The sequence below is a fragment of the Lemur catta genome, chromosome 2 (assembly GCF_020740605.2).
Source record: "Lemur catta isolate mLemCat1 chromosome 2, mLemCat1.pri, whole genome shotgun sequence".
NCBI lineage: Eukaryota > Metazoa > Chordata > Mammalia > Primates > Lemuridae > Lemur > Lemur catta.
Window position 1 is genome coordinate 144,279,435 of NC_059129.1, and position 26,868 is coordinate 144,306,302.

The following is a 26,868-nucleotide window of genomic DNA, read 5'->3' on the forward strand; positions in this document are numbered from 1 at the left end:
ATAATTTACATTTGCATGGTACTTTCAAGCTCACTGATGATTGTTTAAGCGCCTTGTGAGGTAGGCGTCCTCATCTTTGTTTCACACTTGAAGACCCAGGGCAGAACCTAGACTTAAAGTCGTATCTGCTACTTCCAAGCGCAGTGAATAGCGTGTGTCTTTTCTCCCCACTTCTCCTCCCTCTCATCTCAAGCAGATGGCCAGGCAATATGCTCCTTTGTTCCGTGGAAGGTTTATGGCAGGGGGGAAGACAAAGTACTTGCAATCAAACGCTTTTCTCTCTCTTTTCTTAAAGCCCAGATCCCTAAGGAGATGAGGCCATGTGTCCCAGAGAGAGGAAGGTTCAGGAACAACTCTGAGAGCAGAACACGGAGCAGATAGGAGATTCTCTTGAGACTTGGGAAGTGCGCTGGTGCAGAGAACCCCAGCAGTTCAGGGATGACAGTGCTTTGGGGCGAAAGATACAGATGAAAACAGAAGTGTTAGCAAAAGGTGTCACAGAAGTTGAGGAAAACACAAGCAAACAAACAGGCCAACGGAGAGGACCAACTGTTAGAAGCAGTGGTGTGATGGGCTGGGGGATGGTGGCCCCAGAGAGCCCATGTCCTAGTCCCTAGAACCTGTGAATATGACCTCACATGGCCAAAGGGGCTTACAGATCTGATTAAACTGAGTATCTTGAGATGGAAAATGACCCTGGATTATCGGCCTGGGCCTTGAGTGCAATCAGTGTGTCCCTATAGAAGGGGGGCAAAGGGGATTTGGGGACAGAAGGGAGGGGAGGATGGAAACTGAGGGTGCAGTCATGCCAGGAGGGGTCCACAGCCAAGGACTGACGGCCTCTCCGGAGACGAGAAAGGACCTGGGCCCTCGCAGCCCGCCAGCACTGCCTGCAGACTCCGACCTCCAGACTGTGAGAACATGCCTGTCGTTCTCAGCCACCAAGTGTGCTTGTTTGTTACAGCAACAACAGGACATGCGAAAATTTCCTAAACTCCAGTTAGAGATGAAAGGTCACAGATTATAGGACAGCACAGAGTGCTAAGTAAGACACACAGATTCTTAAATTCCACACTAGACATTTTAGAATAAAATTTAAGAACATTAAAGATAAAAAAAAGACAGCCTCAAGTCCTTCAATAGAAAATTGATCACCTTAAAAGGAAAAAAAATCAGGCCTCCCCCCAGGAAAAAACAATACTGAAGGAAGACTGTCAGTTGATAACTTCAAATAAAGAAGGGAAACATATTTTGTGACGGAAACTAGAATTCCATAATCAGTTAAATATTTATAATAAATGTGAGAATGAAATGAAAATTCCCTTTCTAAAAACACTTACACATAAAATTCCCCAGGAAAAAAATGGCAGATGTTATGAGATATAGAGGATTTGAGCATTAATAAGTTACAAATAATCGTTGCAGCTGACTACTTAATTCTGCTGAAAGTACTTACATTAACACCTGACAGAGCTGGCAGAAATGTGCCTGTGCTGTGACAGAGACATTGAGCAACAGACAAAGCTGAGAGTGTACCCCAAACCTATATATTCTTTACAAGCACTACATAAAAATCTTTGTCAAAATTGTTGGTATAAGGATTTATTTTAGAATTTTTATGTTTTCTTATAGAGTTGACCTTCTATCATTATGTAATACCTATCTCTATCCCCCAAAATATTTCTCATTCTGTAGACCATTTTATAAAATAAAATTAATTTGAAATTAGCATAGCTATTCTAGCCTTTTGTGTGTGTTTTTGTTTTTGTTTTGTTTTTGATTTTTTGTGTTTCTGTTTTGTGTTGTTTGCAGGGGTATTTTTCTTGCTGGATGCTATTGATTATGTAAATTTGTATCCATAAATAATTTCAGAAAATTCTTCTCTGTTATTTCTACAAATATTTATGTAGCCATGTTCTGGGATTCCAGTCATACATATATTAGACCTCCTAAAAATTTCCACAACTCTGGGGTTCTCTGTGCTGTTTTTCCACCTTTTTTACAATGCATGCTTTAATTTGGGTAGCTTTCATTGACCTATCTTTAAGATCATTGTTTTTGCCTCAGAATTTTTGGGTCTGCTTTGAGCCTCACAAAAAATTTTTTTACTGATACTGTATTTTTTGCTTATATCACACTTACGTGATTATTTCTTATAGTTTTCTGCTAGAATTTTGCTGAAATTACCTAGCTGATCTTGCACATTGTTTACTTTTTCATTAGTGGCTTTAACATACTGTCTTATTTAGCTGGGGCTGCTGTAACAAGATATCACAGGCTGGGTGAATTGAACAAGAGAGATTTATTTCTCACAGTTTTGAAGGCTGGGAGGTCCAGCTGATTTGGGTCCTCGTGGGAACTGTCTTCCTGAATTGTAGACAGCTGCTTCTTGCTGTGTCCTCATATGCCAGACAGAGAGAGAGAGTCCACTCAAGTCTCTTCCTCTTCTTATTGGGACATTAATCCAATTATGAGACCCTACCCTCACTACCCTCACGACCTTATCTAAACCCAATCACCTCCCAAAGGCCCACCTCCAAATAGGATCACATTGGGGCTTAGGGATTCAACATATGAATTTTGAGGGTACAAAAACATTCAATCTATGAAACATACTAATAATGTTTTTTTTAATTTTACATCTGATATTTCCAGCATTTATGTTATATCTGAGACAACTTCTGATGATTGCTTTGTCTCTTCAGATTGTATTTTTTCTTGCCTCTTGTTACACCTCATAACTTTTTTTTGCAGGCTGTCAGACAGTAGCTACTGAGGCACCTTTTCCTTTTAGTGCTTAACCATGACCTCATCTTTTCTCATGCTAGGCTTTTAGGGTGGGAGGTTGTGCAAATATAGTCAAATTTGGGCCTTTCATTTGCTTTGCCACCTAGCGAGACTGTCTCTGCACTCTCCTGGCTGTACCCCAGTGTGATTTGCTGTCAACACTTGTTAGCGCGGCAGTGGGGTGTGCAGGAGAGGGCATTTCCTGGTGTTCCCACGGAGCCTTAATCTTCGGCAGCAGCTCTGAGTCTGGGTCCTTCGCAAGCATTACAGCCTCCAGATTAACAGTGGGGCCACCAGGTATTTCTCCCCATCACTCAGGGATGGAGCTTTTGTTTTCTTTTTCTCTTTCCCCAGCTTCAGTGGACTTCCCACCAGCGCCCTCAGTCCACAGTTTCATGGCATTTTCTCCAGCAGATTAAAACTTTTGCTCCTCGGGGGGAAAAGAAGGAGATGGCTCTGGGCAGAATTTCTTCTGGTGGCTGCCACTCCCCTCCCCAGACAGCTCCAGGGGCAAGCTTTTCTCAGGATTCTCCTTTGTGCTTCCTGCTTGATGGGGTTTCTGAGGCAAAGCCTGAAAAAGTGCCCAAACCCCCTTGCTCACAATTGTGACTGCAGGGCCTTCACACTCTTGGGCTATTAGCCCATGCTCTGCTTGGGCAATTCATTAAGAATTTCTATCTGCATCTTCTGACCAACTTACTTCAGTGACACCTGTCCCATGTAAGCCAACACTTGGGTTTTTTTTCTCCCTGCACGCACCTCTGTCTCTCTCCAAGTTTCAAGTTAATTATTTTCCCTGTGATTTTTTTTTATCGTTGTAGGGGTGAAAACAATTCCCTTGCTAATAGCACTCAATAGATAAGGACTCTCCCACTAGCAAACACCTTTGCCTCCCCTCCCCGCTTGGAGTTGCATACTTGCTGATGTATTAACTTGGCAACATCAAATATAATGGCACTAAAATGTTACGCACAATATTTTTTTATAAATGCCTACGTAAAGCAAAACACCATCCCATTTCTCAAAAATAATTAATCTTCATATCAAATAAAAGCTACCCTATAGATTCAACAAAGCAAAATCCTGTTTTATGTTGTTTGGAACTACACTGTTAAACGATTGCTCATTTGATAATGATTGTTATTAAAACTGTTAACATCTAATAATAGTATAATACCACTGACCTTATTTTCTGACCATTGTGTAAAAAAAAGGAAAGTTATTTCTTTTTTATACTGAGTTTATTTCTTCAAGATATTTGGGCACCATATGTTAAAATAATGCCCCAGTGCACCAAACAGTGCCCTACAGCCCAAAACAAATGAATTTATCTCCCAAGAGGGGGAAGGAAATTCTTGACACTCGGGAAGAAACTGCTCATAGTTTTCCATGAGATGAAAAACAGGCCAATCTTGGCAATGGCAATTTACGGTCTCTGTACATTCCTTGAATAGACGGTCCCGTCTCTACTTAGGGCCTGGGGGACACCTGGCTGTTCTCCCATTGCTTTCCCACTTTGAGGGCTTCATACAGACCAAAGAGAAAGAGCCCCATTTTAACACTCACTCAAAGTCCTACCACATTTTGATATTTCAGTTTAAATGCATATAGAATAAAAGTTAACTGAGGTATCCATAAAGAAAAAAAATACAGGCAATTTTTGTAAAGATGTAGTCCAGAACATATTTCTAAAGCAATAGCTTTAGAATACACAGCACGCGCACTGTGCTATCCCTTGCTAACAAAATGTGCTGTACAGACACATTACATGAGCAATAATTGCCATAAATTGTGACTTTTTTTTTTCCAGTTAAAGACAGAGTGGTAAAATGTGAGGCTCAGCAGGGTGGATTGAGAAATGTCAAGTTCTGTATTTTAATAGAAACTCCACCCACAAATAGTTTTACAAAGTAGCCCTGAACAGCTTTCTGTCTCTCATTTGTTTCATTTTCCTTATTTATGAAATGAAGATAACTGAAGAGGAAAATTAATTATAGGATTACCTTAGAGATTAAATAAGATTAATATGTGTGACTTCATCCACTCTCATTCTCTTCCTCTACCTCTGCTTTTCTCTCTCCTTCCTTTTGCTACAGCAATTTCTGTCCACACCTTTACTTTCCATTTGTTTTTGACCCCACTGCCGCCTGCCTTGCTTCCCACCGTCCCCAGGAATTCCGCCGGCACTGGCACAGTTTGCCCTGCTCTGACCAGCCTTCATCCTCCTGGACCCGTTGGCGCCATGGGACGCAAGGAATCCCCTCCTCCCTCCTGGTCTTCCTCCTTTGCTTCCACACCGCATTCTCCTATTCTACTCCCTTAGTGAAGATCACAAGTCAGTGATTTCTCCTCGTTAGCCTCATTTACTAGATTTTTTGTGTTTCACTTTTTTCATCATTAAAAGGATAATAATAATAGTACCTCACTCAGAAGATGTTGCTAAAAATTTAATAAATGGCTATATGGAAAGAACTGACAAAGCCAAATACATGCTACTTACTAATGTATTTATCATGATATGAGTAAAAAATGTTTTGTAACAATAGTTAGTATTAATAGAATGTTTATTCTGCGTGAGGCACAGTTATCATAACAAGCCATAAATAAATATAAGCTATTTATTTTCACTCTCACTGCAGCATCAGAGAAGATGTTCAGTTGTCACAGTTTTACAGATGAAGAGTCCGGAGGCTAAGCGGCTCACCCGAAATCACGGTGCCCAGGCACGACGGAGCCTTTCCTGTGCCTGGTTGCAATTGCCACACTCCTTCGCAAGCTCTGTTTCCACCCTGCAATGTCCACAGCAGGGACACGTTTTTCTCGCTCTAAATATTTTACATTCCTGTGTTCACTGTCTCAGTTGCTGACATCATGAGCCACACAGTTACAAATCTAGAAATATCCATGAATGCTTAGCCTCCCCCTATACTCTACATCCTATCAGTCAGCAAATTATATTTAACATCTTATCTCTGTAGCACCTCTTCGCTCCATCCTGTCCTCCCCAGATCTCTGCGGCTCTGCTGCTCAGCCCTCATCATCTCCAGCACAGCCAGCGGGCTTCCCCATCGGCAACTCCGTCCTTCCGCCCCGTGCTTTGGAACAGCTACCAGGATGTCGCTTATAAAATACAGATCTGATGGTATAATTCCTCCTCATTCTGCATGAAAATCTGAAATGGTTCCCTTCTGCATATGGAGTATGTTACAATTCTAAAACAGGCGCACTGGCCCTTCACAGCCTAGATGTGTATAGACTGATAAATTGATACAAGGTAGATATTATACGTAGATAGATAATAGACAGACAGAGATGCCTTGGTGACACGTGTAGCCAAAACAAGCAAATTATTTTTTTACCACCCAATACTACCTCATGACCTTTCTTGTCTTAAATTCCTCATTTTCTTTCTTTCTCTTCCAGGAAAAATCCTGATCACCCCTGAAAATATACCGCTAGAGTAAATGTGCCTTAGCTCTCTCTGTAGGACTCTGTCCCTATCAACAGCAGCAGTTATGACACTGCATGTACTAGTGTGACTTCTGTCCCGCAGGATAGCTCACTGGTGGGATTCCAGTCTTAGCCACTGGCTGACTGGCCACAGTAGACACCAAGTGTGGCTGAAGTAATTCCAAGTGTCCATTTTGTGGTAGTTTTTGTTTTAGGAGCCATGGGAAGAAGAAACAGAGAAGAAAAGAGGCGTAAAATAAAGGGTCCTTGCATTCATACAGCTTCCTAGCCACCGACTCTACACAGTCATGCACAAGTGCTGCTGAGATAACAAGACCACCTGTAAAGCTACACTCATGAGTAATATCATTGTTCTGAGACGTTTAATTGCCAAAGAAGTGCATGCAGCCCTCTTTTACAGTGACCCGTTTGTTCTACTGTAACTCCTAGTGATGATGAAGACTGTGAAAGGAAGGAAATGCTCTCTCACAGGCAAGCGGTTCTCAGGAAACTGCCTCTTTGTTTTTCAAAAGACATTTTCTCAAATGTGCTTTTAGAAAGAATTTGATTAGTACACTGTAGATTGCTTCCTTTGAAGGAGCTCTATAGCACTAGACACACACACACACACACACACACACATGCACACTTTCACATGTGTGCACACAAGCACAGGGGCACGTACACTTGCACATTCTCACACACCACACATGCACTCACACATGTGTGTGCACACATGCATGCCCACTCATAACATGCGTGGTCTCACACTCACACGTGCACACATACACCCAAACACATTCTCAGTCACATGCAGGCACATACACAACACTCACACGTATGCACGTGCACAAACACACCACCTCACACACACTATGTGCACATACACACACAGAGAAACACATACACAAATAGATACATATGTATACACTAACACAACTGCATGCTCTCTTTCGCTCTCTCACTCTCACACACTCTGTCCTTGTAGAAGAGAATTTCTGTTTCTGGACGCAGTACGAACTTAGCATTAACTCTTTCCTCAACTGGTACAAAGCAAGCCTCAATTTAGAAAGTAAAATTGAAGATGTGTGTGGTAAATGTTCTTAATATTTGAACATTTCCCTCTCAAAGAGGTGAAATATTTCCGTTCCCACGCAAACTGTTATTTTCAGGAGAAGTTTCTGTTTTCACGCAGAGACAGTGACTCATCTTCTTCAGGTGGGAGTTTATGTTTAGCGGGAGGCAGCTGGGAGGCATGAATCTGTCTGTTCCTCCCTGACATCAGCAGGAAGAAAATGCTAACATTCATCAGCGATTAAAATGAACTGTGCCACAAACACTGTGTGGCTAACTGTTACATTGTTCAAATATTTTTAAAGCAGTCTTAATAGTAACCACTGTTGGCAATAGCTTCCCTTGTGCCTGCCTAGGAGAGCTTGCCTTGATGAACTGCCCACCATATAAACAGTCAAGGGGCCTATGCCTCCATACAAGCTTCTGGAAGTACTGGGACATAAGATTAAAAAGTATGAAAGAGGAGGCTGTATGTCCTCCCACCTCTGTTTACGGCGTTGGCAGTAGCAGACCCGCAGGCAATTGCTGGTCTGTACAGAGCTTTACGCAAATTAGAAAAAAGTACAGTTTTCCCTAAAGCAGCGTTTCTCAACCCCAGCACTACTGGCATTCGGAGTCAGATTTGTTTTTGTTGTGTGCATGCAAGGGGCGGAGGGGGACCTGCCCTTACACTGTCGGGTGTTAGCAGAATCCTTGGTTTCTACCCAAGGACGCCAGGAGTAGCCCTCTGCAGTGGGGCAATGAAAAGTATCTCTGTACGTCTCCTTTCCTAAATATAATCTATTTTTTTTCTCTTATATAATAAAAATAAATACACTTTCAGGAGGAGATACAATATTATGACCACAGACAGGACTCATATGATTCTAGACTAAATATCAACAATACCAGCCCATCTTTTTTGCATCACTTATGGTATCTTTTCACGTTGGCTTCATAATTTTTTTATTCTATGTTTACTGCAATTGGGTAAACTTGATACTGGAGAGCAACACTGTGTCTTTTCTACAAATATGATTGGGTTGTATTATCTACAATCTTAGCTCAATCCTAAATTTCTCCTTCAAAGCATATAAAAACATAACATCTTCAAATACAGAACATATTTATTTTATCAATAAGATCCAAGTCTTTTGAGTTAAATACATATTCCTAATAACAAATTCTCCCACACTTTTGAAAGTCTGAGGCCACAATCTACTGCCTCTCAATGTGATTTATTTTTGTTGGAAATGGACTAATAAGTGGCATTTTCAATTCCATCAGTAGACCTCTAAAAAATTCTATCCTGGTTCATAATTAGGAGTCTGTCACTGAAGGTCTGCCATTAGTTCTACTTAATCTTCTAGGGAATCCACTCACACAAATATGCGTAAGTAAGTTATAGTATATTGATTAGGTCTGAACCACTGAAAATTATGTTTCTGAATTAAAGACATGGAAAGATGTGAAAGGAAACCCACAGTATTATTTTGTCATTGCTATCTCTATTTATGTCAGTGTCTATACCGTCTATATCATAACTACATTTATATCTATATTGTTTGCACATTTAGGGAAACCCTAGATGTAAATGAAAGAATCACATTCAACACTCAGTAGCTCTCCTACACCCTCTTCCTACCCTCCACCTGCCTCTCAGACATCTCCTGAGCATCTGGTTCTCTCCCTCCCTGAGTGGTCCAGGGGTGTCAGTGGTCAGGCTTGTGTTCATGATCCTTCCTCTCTCCCTCCTCACTTCCCAATCCCATCCCATCAAGTGGAATCTCAGAAGTACAGACATATTTTTAGGTTGCTGGTATTGAAATAGAAAAAAAATATATAAAAAACAAATCACATAGAACATTTTAAACAATATTTAAAATCCTTTCATGATACTGCAAAGCTTATATCATTGGCAATAATTGTATGTACCTATGCAATTTAAACCTCATATGAGTACTTCACATCCATAGCATATAATATCAGTCGTGAGGCATATGTTCTTTAGTGATACCAGTGAAGTCTTGCTTTGCCATAGGGTTTAATACCGTTTGGACATACACGGAGGAAGTCTGCAAGAGCCTGTGAGAGATTTCTTTTTAATTAATTTTGATTATGTATTCAGTGAAACCTATTTATATTTCCCAATGTACAGCTTGTAATGACTCTCTAATGCTCATGTGGCTTCCTCTGTTAAATTGTTTCCCTGAAGCATTTTCTTTTCTCAGTATGTTAGAAAAAAATCTTACAGAGAAGAAGGGTTTATTGTATTTTGAATTTGTTCATTGCTGAGTAGATGCCCAAAAGGCATTTGATAAGTGCCTTTTCATAAATCAAAAATTAATAGATGGACAAAGATTTCCCAGTAGCCTATCAGACTAATGTGGCCATCGTTGTTCCACGTCCAAACTCTGCACAACTCAACTGCAAGGATCTTATCTAACATTGCAAGTCAGAGCCTACACATCCACATAGTGCTTATTGTCTAGTGTCTGTTTCATTCATTATTCAGTCATGTCAAGGGTCTTTTGCCAGTAATGATTAAACGTGAGGCCCATGAAGGAATGTTGATGTCTACTGGGGTGGATTTGTAGCTGGTTGAATATCATACATTGATTGATGACTGTATTATAAGAGGCCTTTATGTATTCTCAGTTTTTTATCAATGATACAGAAGGCAGCAAATATGCCTATAAGACACACAACTTAGAAAATGGCTATTACAACAAACGACAGATTCGCTATTCACAATGGTTCTAGTGCATCATGGCTTTGCAATTAGAAAGACCTCCATCCAAATCCCAGCCCAGAAATTTAATATTCATGTGACTTTGATCATTACTTAATCTCTCTCTTCCACAAAATAGTCACATAAAAACCTGAGAAATTTGACTCCTGTATGAGGAAAACAAACAAAACCTAAAGTTTCCTAGGTGGGAGTGGAATGTCTCTGGCCAAACCTGATAGCATTTCTAATCTAAATATAATTTTCTATCCCAATATCACTTTTGGAAAATCTTAATGATGAATATATAGAGATTGAAAAAGAAAAAGTGAAATGGTCTTTATTCACAGATATTATGTTTTTATAAGTAGAAATTTCAAATGAATTTACCAAAAAAATTAAATTCTAATATGTGAATGTTGTAAGGTGATGGGATACGAGGTCAATATAAAAAGTGATTTTGTGTAAAAGCATTGAACAATTAGAAAATGAAATTGAAAATCAATATACCATTTATGATATATATCTCTCTCAAATATATAAAATGATTAGAAATAAATCCACCAAAAGATGTTCAAGATATCTTCAAAAAAATTCCAAAACTTTGGTGAGAAACTGTATATAAAGGGAGATATACATCATAGTTTTGTGTTATAAAACTCAGTATTGTGAGCAAATTACACTGAGTTCAAGACTTATTATAAAGCAACATATCAAGACAGGATGGGATTTGAATGAGGATAGATGAATATATTGTGAAACAGAATAGAATCCATAATTGGACTAATTTAAGTGTAAAAAATTGATTTTCAAAAAAAATAAATAAAAAAATTCAATGAGAATGGAAAGTCCCTTTAATAAATGGTGTTGAAAAAACTCCATGTCCAAACAGGGGGTGGGGGGGTGTCTCAATGTCTCATTTATAATATTTTTTTCTCTGAGTGTAAACAATTGAAATAAATATATTTTCGGAAATAAAGTACTGTGACCACAGACAACACTTATATAGTTCTAGACTAAATACCAACAACATTCCTTTTTTTTTTTTTTTTTTGCATACTTACAGAACTTTTCATTATGGTTTCAAACACATTTTCTTAATTTGTCTTTACTAAAAACTGTATATCCTCTATTTTTTTAGTCTCAAGAGACTAATTTGGTAAGCATGAACTCCATTCAATTCTGAGCTTTTTCTATGTGTAATTAGGTTGTATTATCTAAAAACTTATATCAGTCCTAAATTTCCTAATAAAGTGATATAAAAATATAAAGCTTTTAAATACAAAATAAGTCTTATTTTATTTACCAGATTCAAGTTTGTGTATATATATAGACAGATAACAGTAAGTTCTCCCATACTTTCCAAAACCAGAGAACACCACCACTCCCTCTAAATGTAATATTTTTTTGTTAGGAATTGACCAATAAATCAATAAATGATCCTTTTTGTTGTCTTGTTATCTGAGCTAAACTGAGGTTGATCGTAGACTTAAACATGAAAGCTAAGACTAGGAATGTAAAAGCCAACTAAATTCGTCTTCTTCGGAAATGTGTTCGCCCTATCCCCCTCTAACACGCAAGGCACGCTTTCACACTACAAGCATATGCACTCCAAAGTGGTTTCCTTCGCTTATTGTCGATTGTTCAATACTACAAAGATATGAAAATCTACACTAAATACTACCCAGCAATAAAAAGTAGTAAAATGTTGAAACCTGTGACAACACAGGTGACTCTCAATGCGAGTGGAGAAGCCAGACACAAAATGCCACATTTGCTCTGGTTTCCTATCGTTACAACAAAGGGCCACAGACGTGCAGCCCGCGTGGCTCCCGCTCACCCCCTCCCACGGCCGCAGCTCAGGGGTCTGGGCCTCCCGGCTCTTCTGCTCCGGGTCTCGGGAGGCCGAAATGAAGGTGTGGGCCTCACTGGGCTCTTACCTGGGGTTCTGGGGGAGAAACTGCTTTCAGGTTCCTCAGATGCTGGCGGAGTCCGGCTCCTTGCAGCTGTGAGGCTGAGCGTCCCCTTCCTGCCGCGGTCAGTGGGGACCGTCAGCTCCCAGAGGCTGTCAGTCCTCAGAGGGGCCTCCTCCGTCTCCACGGCCAGCGGGGGCTCATCAAACCCTCTGAGCGCCTCTAACCGCCTGCAGCCTTCCCTCCCCTCCCAATCAGAGAAAACTCCTGCTTTTAAAGGGCTCATGCCATTAGCTCCGGCCCAGCTGCACAATCTCCCTTTTGTCAAAAAAAGTAGCATAGTTGTGACTGTAAGACCAGGGCAGGGAGGTCACAAGGGCCACCCTACATGCTGCTGCCACAATACTGCAGGGTGCTACTTACATGAGTGTCCAAAAAGACAAATCTATAGCTATAGAAGGAAAGCAGGTTAGGAGTCAGCTGGGGCTGGGGTAGGAATGAGGACGGATTGCCAACAGGTGTGAGGGATCATTTGGGGCGGTAGAAATGGTCTTATACTGGATCGTGGTAAAGGATACACAACTCTGTAATTCTCCTTCATGAAAGCTGGATTGTACACTTAAAATGGGTAAACTTATGGTACATAAATTATACATCAATAGAGCTCTTAAAATATTTAATATATTGATGGGTAAGAGTACACATATAATCTATAAATAAATATACACATATTATATATATGTAGTATGTATACACAGGTATGTTTGAGTGTTTAGTGACCTTTTTACTAAGAAGTCAAATATTTCTTAGTAAAAACAAAAGAAAGAAATAATTATAAAAGATAATTTATAACTAGGATTTCAACATTAAAAAGAAGTTCAAAATGCTTCTCCATAAAATAAATTAGTAAGATAATTAATAAGAGAGCTATACATGGAAGAAAATATTCTTATTAAATGTATGTGACAAATGATTTGCATCCTGAATATATTAAAAACTTCTATAATTAAACAATAAAAAAACCTCAATTAAAATTGGTAAATGACTTGTACACATGCTTCACAAAAGAAGGAATAGGAGCTGCTGGTCATCATATATGAAAGGAACACAACATCATTAGTCACCAAGAAATGCAAACTATGCTCCGTCTTCGTGTGTCATAGCCACCAAAGTGGCTAAAATAAAAAGACTGACAATACCAAATGTTGACAAGGATGAATGGAAGCAAAATACATTGTCATCAAGAATATAAAATCTCACAGCAACTTTGGAAAAGCATTTTGCTTTTTCTTATAAAATAAAACCTGTGCCTACTCTATCCTAGGTAAATACACAATAAAAATTAAAATTTATATCCTAAAAAATGTTGTCTAATATTTTATTCATAAGAACTAAATCCTGGAAACAGCCTAAATATCCATCACCAGAAGCATGGTCAATGTGATGTGCTGCATTCGTACAGTGAAATGCAACAATGAAATGCAGGAATTACCACTGCACATCAAAACCCGAATAAACAGTGTAAGTCTGCCCTCGGGTGAAAGAAGCCAGACATACAATGAATCCATCTTATGAAGTTTAAAAACAGGACAAACCAGTCCATGGTAACAAAACTCAGTGTAGAGTTTACCTAGACAGCCATATTTGGACAGGGGCTCTTGAGAACGTCTGAGGTGTCACTTACAAAGGCTGAATTCACTATGTGGCAATTTATTGAGCTACATACGTATGATCTGTGTGCCTCTCTTTGTGTGTGCTAACCTTCAACAAAAGTTATTTTAAAAGGAAGTATGAATAAAAAGAATGAGATGACAAGCCATAGACTGGGAAAAATATTTGCAATGACATATGTGATGAAAGACTGCTTTCCAAAATATCAAAAAAGGTGCTTCAAACTCAACAATAACACAGTGAAAAACCTGATTTCAAATGAATGAAAGATATGAGCAGAAACCTCACCAAAGAAGATCTAGAGATGGCAACTAAGCATATGAAAAGATGCTCAATATCGTACACCATTCGGGAACTGCAAATTTAAATAGCAATGAGACACTACTACATACCTATTAGAATGGCCAAAATCCAAAACGCTGACACCATGAAATGCTCACAAGGACGTGGAGCGACAGGAACTCTCATTCACTCCTGGTGAGAATGAAAAATGGTGCAGCCACTTTGGAAAACAGTCATCCAGTTTCCTACAAAACGTAGCATACTCTTAGCATATAATCCAGCAATTGCACTCCTTGGTGTTTATCCAAATGAGTTGAATATAAACATCCACACAAAAATCAGCTAAGGATGTCAGCAGCAGTTTTGTTTATCATTGTTGAAATTTAGAAGCAACCAAGATGTCCTTCAGTAGGTGAATGGAAAAATAAAGTGTGGTACATCCAGACAGCGGAATATCATTCAGCACTCAAAACAGACGAGCTACCAAGGTATGAAAAGACACGGAGGAACCTTAAATGTATATTACTTAGTGAAATAAGCCAATCTGGAAAAGCTACATCCTATATGATTTCAACTATATGACGTTCTGGAAAAGACAAAACTATAGAGACAGTGGAAGAATCAGTGGTTGCCAGGGGTTGGGGTGAGGAGGGAGGGAGGGATGGACAGGCAGAGCACAGAGGATTTTTAGGGAAGTTGAAATACTCTGTATGATACTATTGTGGTACATACATGCCATTATGCATTTGCCAAAACCTATTGAATATACAAAACCAAGAGTGAGGTATAACATAAACTATGGACTTTGGGGAATGATGTGGCATTGTAGGTTCTTCGGTTGTAACAAATGTACCACTGTGGTGGGGGCTGTGGGTAGCAGGGGGTGTTGTGCATGTGAGGAGGCAGGGTATATGGGAATCTATACTTTTTTTTTTTTTTTTGAGACAGAGTCTCACTTTGTTGCCCGGGCTAGAGTGAGTGCCATGGCATCAGCCTAGCTCACAGCAACCTCAAACTCCTGGGCTTAAGCGATCTTGCTGCCTCAGCCTCCCGAGTAGCTGGGACTACAGGCATGCGCCACCATGCCCGGCTAATTTTTTCTATATATATTTTTAGTTGTCCAGATAATTTATTTCTATTTTTTTAGTAGAGACGGGGTCTCACTCAGGCTGGTCTCGAACTCCTGACCTCGAGCGATCCACCCGCCTTGGCCTCCCAGGGGGCTAGAATTACAGGCGTGAGCCACCGCACCTGGCAGGAATCTATACTTTCCCTTCAATTCTGCTGTGAATGTAAAATTGCTCTAAAAAACAAAATATTTATTTTAAATGTGTGAGGAAAGGACTAAAAAGATAACATAAGAAAGGCTGCCAATGACCAAAAGTGTGAAAGTTTGAGTATCTTCAAAATGACTACAATAAACTAAAATACAAGAAGTATAAAAAAGCCCATAAGTTGACGGTTATTGTTACAGGCCTCTAAGCACAGGTTTTTCCAAGTTCTTGGTGATCACCAGAGAGAAGGATTTCAGGCTGCACCACGTAAGCCAAGCAAGCGGCAGCTCTTTATTGAAAGCGAAGTGCACTCTCAGGAGACAGAGAAGGCTGAAAGAGAGCAGCTGCACTGGGAGGAAGCTGTTTCAGATCTTTTGTAGTTTTACTAATTGAGGGGAGGAATATTCAAGACAAAGGGGTTGACTTTTACTTAGAATTTGTGTAGTAATTCCTAGAATTGGCTTCCCTCCCATTTTCATACTTTTTATGGTTGTTTCGGAACTGTCATAATGATTTCAAGGGGCGGAGAAATTTTAAAACCACAATGTAAATGGTATAGTCATTAGCCAGAGTTCATGTAAGGTGGCAGGGACAGCTGACAGGCTGGTAGAAGCTGGTTCTTGCCTGCAGTTATAAACCCTTTTTGTTTAGGATTGTTTAATTTAATATCTGTGACCAATTTTGAAGCCCCGGCATCAGTTTTCAGACCTATCGCCTAGTCTTCTACTCTAACATTATTGTTTGAAGTAGAATAGGAGAGAAAGAGCTAGACAAAAGAAAAAAGAAAAAAAAGGGGAGGGCACCCGAAGGCACTGCTTACCATTGAAGGTAATAGGGCTCTGTTTGTTTGGGTCCCCACAAAACAGGCCCTGAGACAAGGGTTTGTGTGTAGTTTATCTGAGAAGCAATCCCTGGAAGCACCAGCAAGAGTGGGGAGTTGAGGGAGAAAGGAGGAAAGGTTCAGAAAGGTTACAGCTTGTGTGTTACTAAACCAGCTATTGCATCATCCACCATAGCTCAATCACCCTGGAGACCTCCGGAAGCCAGTCCAGAACAAACATCTCAGAGGCATTTCACCTGGGAGGGAAGGATCTTGGGTCTTTGTCCATTCATTCCTGCCACGTACTGATTAAGAATATCAAGGAAAAGAGGAGTAGGTGGCAGTAATCTCCTGCACTCTGGTCTGCTGTGATGCAGGGAAAGTGAGATCTGGTCACCAGAGAAGGTTGTCAGGCAAAGAGCAGTAGGTTTTGGTGGCTGGGAGTAAGATCAGCTGGCACTGAAATGCCCAGACCTAAGGGAACATGGGGAGGGCATCCCAGGGTCTGCTACGGGCACCAACTCATCACTATGAAACTTGGCAAATAAAGTGACAGAATTCAACATATTTCTGTCCTTCTTGTATGAAAGGTACTTCAAGTTAATAAAAAGCACTAGCTTATGAGAGAAATTTTTAGAAAAATTTCAACTTATAAATAAGGAATGGGAAAATAAAGAAATAATCATTTTTGCAACACTAATAAAATAATTAAGGCAAGGATCATCAATTGATTAAAGAAGACAAGCTTTTCAAAGGAGGATTCCAGCTGTCATCACTAAACCAATGATCCATGTTGGCATCACTAGGAGGGGACGCCAGGCATAGGCTGATGCCATTGGAAGTGCACAGCGTCACCCATGAGTGTTCTGCATGCTGAAAAGTTAACCTTCCATCTAATCGACCCTTCAGAGCTTGCTTTAAGTTTACGGTCAACGGTCAATCCAGAAGATGGAGGAACAAGTTAAACAGCTACATGAAGCAATCAATAAATACAGAAATAGTTACATTCTACAAAGGAACTGACCAAGTTACTTCACATCAATGTCATGAAAAAAGAAACAAAAGTAATGGTGGGGGGTGGGATTGTAGACCTAAAAGATTGAACAAACAAATGAAATGGATGAACTTTCTGGATTCTGCTTCAAAGAAATCAATTGTAAAATCCTATTTCTTGAGATAATCAGAGAAACTCAAGTATGAAATGAATACCAGATGGTACCAAGAAAATATCGTTATTTTTTGATAAATGTGATAATGACATTTTGGCTAAGTAAGGAAATGTCCACATTTTTAGAGGTGGATATGCTAAATTTAAAGCAGTAAAATCATATGGAATCAGAAATTTGCTTTAAAATGCCTCAGTAATGCGCACGCATGTGTGTGTGTGAGAGAGAGAGAGAGAGAAAGATAGAGAGTGAGAAGGAGAGAGAGGCCTCATATGTGGCTAAATCTAGATTACAGAAGAATTTAAGATATATGAAACTTCCTTGAAAATTTTCATTACAATTTAAGTTTTAGAAACTGAAGGAAAGAATTCTGCTTCTGGCTCTCCATCTTGGAGTAATGGCATCCAGATGTTCCTTTCCATTTGTCCTGTGGACAAAATACATGAATCAACATTTGCAGACATGGGACAACAGTCTGCTGGGACCACGCACAATCCCTTTGAGAAAGAAGCAACGGGATCCTTGCATTCACCTTGTGGACGTACACCTGGAGGCACATTTCAGAACATGATGTAGGGAGGGGAATCCCAAGCACAAGATTGCGGTATCTTTGGGTAGAGGAGATGGAGATTGGACTTGGAGGGGTCTGAAGAGCTGGAAGTTTCTGGAAGTTCCAGAAGAACTCAGGAGGAGAGGGTGCTACCCAATACAAACACTCCAACATTCTGCCTGAAGATCCCTGTGAGTCTTTGCTGAACACTAAGATGAGTATGTGGGGGCAAATTTCTACAAATCTGTGCAAAGAATGGCTGAAAATCCATGAACCAAGCTCTACTGAAACATACAGAAGGCTGATGATTGTTCAAATTCACACCCACCAGTGTGAAGAGGCTTTGAGGATCATTAGATTCAGTAGAGCCGTGAAGAGGCATTCCTCAATAGTTGTAAGGCTTTCCCTATATCAGTGACTAACTTAGACCTGCCCTAACAAAGATTGAACTAAGACATGAAGGACCCAAACTCAACCCCAAATAATTGACCTGTGCACCAGAACCAAGCCCAGGAATCTTTAAAGGACAACAATTCATTCAAAGTTTTTAAACTTGAAATATCCAACACACAAAAAATTACAAGGCATGCCAAGAAACAAAAAATGGTGACACATTCAGAACAAATTACATTTTCCATTTATATCTTTTGACAGATTAGAAAAACTAGAAATTATTCTGGTACTTCCACTGCCACAATCCTAGGCCATTTTCTTTGGGCTAAACCCTACTTCCATCTTCTACTTATAAGATTATAAGGAACATTTAAGTTGGCAATATAAGACGGTAAATGGTTTTCCTACTTCTCTCTCCATAAATGCAAATTTTGTTTTTCCTAGGATTTCTAGACTTGTGCCAATTTCACCCAAATTCTTTTAGAGAGTTTCATTCAATGTTGTGCTATTCTCTAAACATGTTTTGCCTTTAAGAATGCATTGTTTGAGTTCAGAGTGACTACACACATGTTTTGCATCCACAATGTTGAACTCTCCAAAGTGGTGCCATACAGGTGTAGCCATCCCCCAAAATACCTTAGCTTCATTTTACCGACGTGCTTCCCAAAGGTGCCCTTGGCGCATCAGGCTAACGGCGGCAGGTATGCGAGCCCATCAAGCCACCACCTGGTTTCAGGCTACCAAGAATTCTTTACCCTGTTGTTACCTTCTATCCACAAAATGGTGGTTTTAGGCATCAAGAAAGATGTTTCTATGACAAAGTCAGGAAAGTGGCTAATCTTTCCTGTCCATTGTACCCCAAATCCTTTCTTGATGGATCATGATTAAGGTTAATAGTCGCTTATTGTTCTTTGGCCACGTTGTCAAACTTTAACTCCTTGGATACGATCAGACTTTCCAAAAAAGGTAATTTGTTAACTATATAAGGACAAATCTATTAGTAACTATAAATTCCCTTCTCTTGGCAACTATTTAAAGCTATTTTTAAAATTAGTGTGGATTTCAGACTACGCAGACACAGCGCTGGAAGTGCAGGCTGCGCTGCCCTCTGCTCGTGGCACCGCTCGGCTCTCCTCCCACACGCGCCGCCCGGCCCCGGGGCCACACTTCACAGAGGACACCGCCCAGCTGGAATGCGCTCAGAGGAGGCCAGCTAGGATGGAGAACATTCCAGGAACTGTATCATTTCAGAAATGCTTGACTTGGGATCAACAAAGCAAGCGCATTTTGATGGTTCTGCCCTTTATGAGAACAGGCTACCTCCACATGGGTGGACGCCAGAGTTAGAAACGTGCTTGGAAGGGACGGAACTCGGGGTGTGGGCACCTCCTTTGGTATATTCATCGCATCTCCCGGCTCTAAGAATAATCAAGCACATTTTACACACAGACTAATCATCTTTGGATAAATGAGGGAACGAATGGTAAATTCTCTTTGAAAGCTAAGTTTCTGTGGCTCTAAACATTTTTTGTGGCATTTCAGTTTGTAATCATGTTGGGGATCACTGGAGAATCAGGATCAAAACCAGGTTCTAATACTGTGATAGTTAGAGTTCTCCAGAGAAGACGGATGGACACACACACACACACACACACACACAGACAAATATATCTATTAAGAGATTTTGTTACAGCTCCCTGAATGGACTAAGAAACTGACATAGAAAGCAAAAAATGAAAATAAAGTAAAACTAATCTTTGGGAAAAGTAAAGAGCAAGAAGAGTAAGAACAGTTAAACTCATCAGTTGAAAACACCATTGAAAGGAAGATGCTGATGGCCAAAGGGGATGGGAGAGTCCTGAAGGTCATAAACTCTTCCTAAATGCCAGCTGGCTGGGCTGCATGATGCTCATAATCACCACTACAAAGGGAAAATGGTCATTTTCCACCCAGAAGTGTCAGTCATGGTGCTCTGTTATCTGAGAAACAATATTCTGTGTAATTAATAAAAAACCATCCAAAGATGCTGTGACATTTGGGGTTCTATGGGCTTTCAGTGTTACGGTGTCAACAGTAAAGGTTTAAAACATTTTAACTGAGTGGGAAGGGAACGAGAATAAGCTTATACAACAAAAAAGGTCTAAGAATAGAAATGTAAGTAGGGTATGTTTTGTGACAGATTACATATAATACTATTTGAATTGTTCCTCATTTTTATGTTTAATTATAGTTTTTATTGCCCTTGTAAGGAATTCAGCTGGCAAAATAATTGAGAAAAATTACATTTCTTTAAAAACTTTCAACCAATCTGATGTAGAGTTTCTACATGATCTTAGAGGAAGAACATGGTTGTTGGATCTCACTTCACGCTCTGTATTGCTCAGTGGCAGAATTACGCTTAGGCTCAATGGGAAACTTCCTAGCAGTGCACAGAAAGATGAGATGAAATCAGAAAAGAATGATTTTTCTCTGCAACTGCCTGAGGCTACTCACTTACATCTGTAAAATATGCATCAGCTGTTAATGGAAATATAGGGTCCTCATGAAGGCAAATCAGAATTCAAGTGTGTGAAAAGCTGTCAGCTGCATAGCCCAAGAGCCCTATAATATTAACCTCTATGCAAGTTTAAATTCTACCTCTGGTAGTGAGATTACAGAATAAATGTCTCACTGCATAAGCATCAGAGAGGGGTTGAGAGTTTCTATGCATTCAGAATACTTCTCAAACAGGTTAATATATATGCAACTCAGAAATTTAGTCTTGCAAAAATATTGTGCCATATAATATTTATGGTATTCCATATTTAGAAATATGTATTATATGTGACCAGATTATCAAATAAAATCTACCATAAGAAGTTTGAGAAATAAAATTGGGTGAAAATAAGGAGAAACACAAAGGAGATATTTGTACATACATTATCTTTGCTATATTGTGCTGGTCAAATAACCTGTGCTTATTAAAAAAAGGTAAATGAAAATTACCTCTAGTAAGAGACTTTTTATAGAATATTTCTATATGTAGAATTCTACAGACATTGTCCTGGAGGAAAGGGACAAGAGAAAACCTCTCACTAAAAAGTAGATTGCAAATTATGTTCTCTATTCACTGAAAAGAGTTCTCCCTGCACATTGAAGATGAAACGTGAAATTTTATTCATGGAAACCCTCCCATTCCCAGTGCTCTTAAATTAAAGTTTAAACTTTATGAACTTCTGATGAAGTCATATTTAAATATTTAAGTCTCAGATTATACGTGCATAGGATCTGTATAAGGAACTATGTGACTTTAAAACCAAAGTCAATATAAATCAGAATATTACAGGACTATTATCTGCGCTAGTCTGCTCTCTCTCCTTCACCATGCAGGGGGATGTCTGATTCCCCAGCCTGTCTTCAGCAACCATCCTGTTAGGTCAGTTTAGGCAGAATCCCCTGACTCCTGTGTATCTTCCTCCTCATCATCATCACTTTCCATCTGCAGACCCTCTGCCACCACCGTCCTGGTCCTTGGCTACAAATTCCCCTTGCCTGTGCTGTATTCAGACTTGAGCCCGATGTCTCCCTCCCCACTGCAAGATGCTGTTGCAGTGGTCCCTGTCCCTACCAGGAGGGTCCTGAATAAAGTCTGCCTTACCATGGTTTACAAGTGTCATTGAGTAATTGTTTCTTTAGGGTCAGCAGGTAACGGGGTGGAAGCTGGTTTACTATTTCAGAGAGGTGTCAGCAGAGTCTGAAGGTGCCGGGCACTGAGGGAGGGTGGTGGGTGCGGGGCTGAGGTCGCGGAGGGGTCTGTGTGGGGTGCTGTGCGCCCGGTTCCCTCTTCTACCCACTCCAACAACCTCCAACCCAGGAGGCTGGAGGTCTGTTTTCTGGATGAACTTGACCTGGGGTCACAGGAATCTGGAAAGCCAGATACAGCAGAGGCCTGGGGGGAGGTGAGGGGTTGAGAACAGGGAGATTAAATTCTATAATTGAACCAAGGAGACTTCAGTGCCTTTCCCTGACCAGCTCTCTAAATGTTAGCCCCTGGTTTGTAACAGCCCAGACAGGATATTGTAGGATTTCCCTCGGGAGAAACGTAATAGCCACCTCCGCCCACCCCCGAGGAACCGCTGCTCGGCCGGGTGAGGCGAGCTGAGTTAGGTGTGCGTCCGCTCAGCCGTCCCTCCCGCACGCAGGGCTTTCCATGGGCTTTCTCGGGAGTTACTCTTAAATCTGAACAGAGAAAGAAAGACACCAAAACCAAGCAAACAAAAACAAAGAAACAAAAAGCCAGTGGAATTTCGAAAGCACCACAAATGCGTTACTTCCGACCTTCAGAGAGAAAAGAGACTATCAGTTACGGATTGACACCAGAGTGCGGCACAGCGCACGTGTCAGGGCACGTTCTCTGGCCATCAGAACCTCACGATGCCACCAGCGGCGCCCGAGGTTTGCCGGGGAAAAGCCTGCGCTGGTTACAAGGTGGGGGTGGGGAGCGGAATGAGCAGGGTGGCCTTCAGGTCCTGGCGTGGGGACACTGCACGGGGCAGGGTCAGGAGGACTGGCTGAGAAGAGCCTGGAAGCGGGGAATCCCAAGCAGGGCCAGGGCGTCCCAGAGCAACGGTTAACATGTCGCTGGCTGGGGGCCCTGGGGATGCTGCAGCAGATCCCACGGGAGTGACAGCTGAGATGTCACACTCTCATAGCCCGTCCCCTCGTGCAAGGAGATCTCAGCGGTGCATCGCGCATCCCCATGACCAGCGCACAAACAACCCCAAGACCCAACTGACAGCGCAACAAACATCTGTTTCTGCTCACGAGGCTGCGGTCCGGTCGTGTGACAGCGAACCTGGCCCGGCCCAGCTGTGTTAGGTCCGAGCAGCTTCACTCGTTTTCGCTGGACGGTGTCACCGCGACCCATCCTCCAGTGGACTGGCCTGTGTGCGCCCAGGACGCGCGCGGGACGAGAGGGGGGCGGACGCACCAGCGCGTGTCTGAGCCTCCGCTCGCCTCAAGTCGTCTACTGTCCCCCAGGTCAAAGCGAATCCGTGGCTAAGCCCTCAGTCAGAGCGGGAGGAAACAGCAGTCACTGGACCAAGGGCATGGACAGTGGCTCTGACTGTGGCTACTCGCGGGCTGACCTCCACCCCAGTTATTCACGTGTCCCACACGCAAATGTCCTCGTCCTCCGTCCCTGCCGGGAGAAGTTTCGTCCTACCGCCAGTGCCAGCACCAGGCTAAGTCAAGAATTGTGACTTGGTGGAGGTTCGGTCCTTCTGCACTCCACCCAGAGGCAAATGGTCTAAAAGGCCAGTTACGTGTCCTGCACCCAACATAATGAGAAGACAGGGACACGACAATCGCAACAAGCATTCCAGCTCCAAAGGAGAAAGATGAGAGCACCCGGCAGGCCTGGTCTGCAGAGGTGCGAAATCTCCCCAGGCACGAGCCTGCAGGGGGAGGAGGCGGTCTTTTCCTGGCGCTGGGTCCTGCCCGCCAGGAGCGGCTTCCCAGTCCTCCCCGTGTCCTGCCATCCCATCCTCCGTGGCCACTGCTGAGCAGAGCACTGGAAGATCTGCCCTTTGAGTAACTTTTCCAGCCGGATTCCTACCTGGTTGGAAGGTCAGGAACACAAGCTATGAAGGGAAACTATTTTTCATCCCAGAATTACATCTTCAACTAAACTTTCAATCAAATTGTCAGGCTGAAAAAAATTCAAACATTCAAAAGCAAAAATGTAAACCTCCCACAAACCCTTTCTTCGGGAGATTCTATAGCATATACTTTCCCAAACCAAGCTGACAAAGAGAAAGACACGATTCAGGAACAGGTGGTCCCACACAGGCTAGAGGCCACCAGGTGTTCAAGGGGGACTGAGGCGCAGCCGCCCGGCTGCACCAGAGAAGGGAGGGCTGCCCTGGAAAGGGTTACTACACAAACGAAGGAGGGGCTGCTTTTCATCTTGCTAAGTGTGTTTTTATATTTTTATTTTAAAAATCCTAAAACACCAATCACAACAACCTAATTGGTCACTCCCTCAGTATCCCACAGTCCTCTGTCTGTGGGACCATTAGCAGACAGCCTTTGAAAACTTCCACAGGGAAAAGTGGGAGATACATGTTTTAGGCCGCAGGCAGGAATTCTACAAGCAACAACACAAAGCTACTGAATAAAGTTCATTTGGAGTTAATGTGATGGGTGGTCTGTATTATTTGGAATATAGAACTCAGGCCGGGACAGTGAGAAATAAAATCTGGAAGGGAAGATAGAACCAAACTGTAGAGAAATGTAGATTTTTTTTTTTTCTGAAATCAGAAAAGAGTGATATAAAAAGAACTCCTGAAATATTAATGAAATGATAAAACTGATAAGTTAAAAATACATCTTTGAAATGATTAATGATGTGATGAATTTAATCATGTAAATATTATAATTTTCTCTAGATAGAGACCTAAACTGTAGTGATGGCAAAGAGAAGGTAAAAGATTTAAAAATGCGACAGATTCTAGGACGGAAAGATTCTTGGATTGACGGGATTAAGGGGAGAGCTGTGGGGGAGGGGAGGCACGGAGTCAAGAATCTGCCTGGACCGTGCATGTTCTGTGCACGACACCACGGCACCCGGAGAACAGAAACGCATCGCACCAAATACCCGGAGAGTCTACCAATCAAACACAAAAACTTGATATTTTAAAAACTATTCTATCATTTTTAATTACATGGAAAAAGAAACCAATGGGAAAGAGTAAACTATGTAAACTACACTAAGTTTTTATTAGAAGGGAAGGAGAAACCAATGGGAAGGTCCAGGTAAAATATTTTTAATTGACATAAAATAATTTTTTAAAAATAAATTTTATTGTGTATATTTAAGGTACACAGCATGATGTTACGAGATACATATGGATAGTAAAAAGGTTACTATAGTGAATTGAATTAATATATCCATCACTTCACATGGTTACCCTTTTTTGGGGGGGCGGTTACAATTTTCTTACCTGCAGCCCTCATGTGGGACAATAGATATCTAGACTCGTTCATTGTTCATATCTGCTGTTTTGTGTCCTTTGGCCCACACTTCCCCATTCACACCCACCCCTGCCCCTGGTAATCACTGTGTTGTTCTGCCTTTCCATATAGCTGGGAATTTTTTGTATTCCACATATAACTGAGAGCATGCAATAATTTTGTTTTCTGTGTCTGGCGTATTTCACTTAGCATAATGTCCTCTAAACTCATCCACATTGTGGCGAACGGCAGGATCTCGTTCTCTGTGGAACTGAATATTCTAGTGTCTATACAGCGCAGTTGCTCTCCCCATTCCTCCTTCACTGCACACTCGGATTGTTTCTACATCTTGGCTGTTGTGAATGTGCTGCAGGGAACATGGGAGTGCAGGTATCTTTACAAGGTACTGACTTCATTTCCTTTGCGTATATTCCCAGCAGCGGGACTGCTGGGTCACACGGTAGTTCTAGTTTTAGGTTTCTTTAGAAACCTCCATACTGTTTTCCATAATGGCTGCACCAATCTAGGTTTCCACCAGTCATGTACGAGCTCCCATTTCTCCACACCTTTGCCAACATTTGTTATGTTTGGCAACTTTTTATACTAGCCATTCTAATGAGTGTGGGATGGTCTCTCACGGTGGCTTGGATTTGCATTTCCCTGATAATTGATGATACTGAGCACCTCTTCATATATGTGTTGGCCATTTTTAGGTCTTCTTTAGAGAAATGTCCATTCAGGTCTTTTGCCCATTTTTAATCAGGTTATTTGTTTTCTCTACTACTGAGTTTTATGGGCTTTTTATAAAGTTTAGCTATTAACCCCTTATGAGGCATATGATTTGTAAATATTTTTCCCAATTTATAGGCTGCTGTTTCATTTCCTTGATTGTTTCCTTTACTATGCAGTAGCTTTTTAGTGTGACATAGTCTCATTTATTTATTTTTGCTTTTGTGCCCTGAGCTTTTGTTGTGATATTCATGAAATTATTGCCAAAGCCAATAACTAGGAGATTTCATCTATATTCTCTTCTTAGAGTTTTTTAGTTTCTGATCTTATATTTAGGTGCTTTGTCCATTTTGAGTTGATTTTTGTATTTGGTGCAAGAAAATGGTCCAACTTCATTCTTTTGCAGGTGTAAGTTCAGTTTTCCCAGCCCCATTTATACAACAGACTATACATTTCCCATGGTACCTCTTGCCAAAAATTAGTTGATCAGATACATTTGAATTTATTTCTAGGCTCTCTATTCTTTTCCACTGGTTTATTTGTGTATTTTTATGCTCAAGATACATACACCATAGTATCTTGAGAACAAAAGACTATTCTAGTTACATCCAAATTGCTGCAAAAGACATTATTTAATTTCTTTTATGGCTGAGTAGTACTCCATGGTGTATATATACTCCATTTTTAAATGGGAACTAATGGGCACACATGAGCATAGAGAGATGTAAAGGTCATTGGAAATCAGGAAGGGAGGGAGGGGAAGGAGGGGGAGGGGTAAAAAACCTACCTGTTGGGTACAGTGAACATTATTTGGATGAGGGACACACTAAAATCCCCGACTTACACATTAAAAAAGGTATCCATGTAGCAAAAACTTTTGTACCTCCTTAATATTTTGAAATGAAAAAAGACTATTATACCAAATATTCCGAGATTCAACCTGCCCAAAACAAAATAGCATGCGTGATACTTTTTAAACTATTTTTTTTTAATTAGAAGGACAAGAGAAACCAGTGAGAAAGAGTAAACTACCCTAAGTTTTTGATAAAAAGGGCAGGA